Here is a 2,354-nt window from a genome sequence, read left to right on the forward strand (position 1 = left end):
GCTTTTTTTTATTAAGACAATCCTTAACAAAAAATAACACCAAATGCCACTCAAATACACAGCATCAGGCCCGACATGGTCAGGTGTAACCCCCTGTGCAAATCCCCCAGTATGTATACATTCTGGCCCAGTTACCCATTATGGTAATATGTTAATGGTTGATTGTGCATGAGCATGGGGCCTGTCCTGCTTGAGGGAAACGAGGCCATTTTGAGGTTTCTTGTAAAACAATGATGAAACTATGGGAATGTGGGTTTTGGGGTCAGTATCTGAAGATTCCAATGATGATGAGTGGCATGTGAAGCTCCCAATGAATGGCACTAAGTTCAAGATCGATACTGGTGCAGATATCAGTTATGTCTGAGCAAACATTTCTGGAGCTTCCTAGTCAACCTCGTCTTTCCAAAACACTTGCAGACATCAGGAGTCCGGATGGCAAACTGGACTGTATTGGTAAATTCTTAGCCTGTACTGAAAGAAATGGACAAAATGTCAGTTTCTGGACCTATGTTGTAAAAGGCCCATACACCCACAACCTCCTTAGCCATAAAACTGCCTGTGAAATGAAACTGGCAAGCAGAGTTGATTCTGTTAGCACTGAGGACAGTGTTTTCGGAGACTTTGGACTTTTAGATTGTGAGCCAATTAAAATTGAGCTCAGACAAGATGCCAAACCATACAGCCACACTACACCTTGTTGAGTTCCCTTTCCTTTATTGCCAAAAGTGGAAGAGGAGCTGCAGCGTATGCTAAAGTCAGGAATTATAGAAGAGGTCACTGAAGTGACAGACTGGTGTGCACCAATGGTGCCGGTGATAAAGAAGAACGGCAAGGTGAGAATTTTCGTTTACCTTAAGAAACTGAATGAAGGAGTAAAGTGTGAGAGATTCATTCTGCCCACACTTGAGGATATCTTACCACAGCTGTCTGGTGCATGCACATTCTCCACATTAGACGCATCATGTGGATTCTGGTATATACCATTGAATGTAAACTGCAGGAAACTCACTACTTTTATCATGCCAGTCAGCCGTTTCTGTTTCAGGAGACTTCCCTTCAGAAGAGATATTTCAGAGAGAAATGAGCACTCTTCTCAAAGATCATGCCGGCACAGTAGCAGTAATGGACGATATACTAGTGTTCGGTAGAGACAAAGAGGAATCTGAGATTCAATTCTTCGGACATATTATTGGAAAGGATGGGATACGACCAGACACTAACAAAGTGAGAGTGATAACTGAACTTCCCTGCCCTACAAATCTGACTGAACTGTGATAGGTCTTAGGAATCATAAACTACCTAGGTAAATTCCTCCCAGGTCTTTCGTCAGTTCTTCATCCAATGACTGAGCTGCTCAAGCGTGACACTGAGTGTACTTGAGGTGTGGCACAGACACAGGCATTCAACAGGGTCAAGAGCATGTTGACTACAGCACCAACGTTAGCGTTCTATGATGCAAAAAGAACCACAGTAGTCAGTGCAGATGCAGTTATGGCCTAGGGGCTGTTCTGTTTCAGCAGCAGGAAAACGGACTATGTCCTATTGCTTTCTGTTCAAGGACCTTAACTGAGACTGAACGCCGCTACTCACAAATAGAGGAGTGTTTAGCTGGGGTGTGGGCATGTGAGCAGTTCTCACGGTATTTACAAAGTATGGACAAATTTGAACTCCAGACTGACCACAAGCCGCTTGTACCATTTGTACATTAATACATATGATGTTGACAAAGCTCCCTTAAGAGGCCAACGGCTACTGATGCGCTTGATGAGAATTAACGGCAAAGCAGTGCGTGTGCCGGGGAAACAACTTGTAGTGGCAGACACGCCTTCCAGAAATCCACTGTCTCATCATGGCGAGTCTGACACCGAGCATGACGTTACAGTGTTTGTACAGGTGGTACTGTCCACTAAACCTGTAAGTGGAGTAAGGTTATATGCCATAAGGAAAGCCACTCAACAGGATCCAGATCTCCAGTTGGTTTGCAAGTATATCTGTCAAGGATTGCCCAGTCAGCACACACACACACTGCATGGGTTCCATGCTGTTAGAGCTCACCTTTCTGAAATTGACTTTTGCTGTATGAGGACAGAATTGTGATCACTGGTTCACAGAGACTGGAGCTGTTACGTCAGGTCATCAGGGCCTCACAAAGTGCAGGGAGAGGGCTAATATTTCAGTATGGTGGCCTGGGATAGGCAGGGACATCACAAAAATGGTACAGATATGTGAGTTCTGTCAAGTCTACAAGCCGACACAAAAGAGAGAGCCCCTAATGATTACATCCCTCTCCGACAGCCTGTGGCAAAAGATCAGCGGACTAGATGGTAAGAAATACCTGATAGTCGTGTATTATT

Source organism: Hemibagrus wyckioides, linkage group LG17 (genome assembly GCF_019097595.1).
Source record: "Hemibagrus wyckioides isolate EC202008001 linkage group LG17, SWU_Hwy_1.0, whole genome shotgun sequence".
Lineage (NCBI taxonomy): Eukaryota > Metazoa > Chordata > Actinopteri > Siluriformes > Bagridae > Hemibagrus > Hemibagrus wyckioides.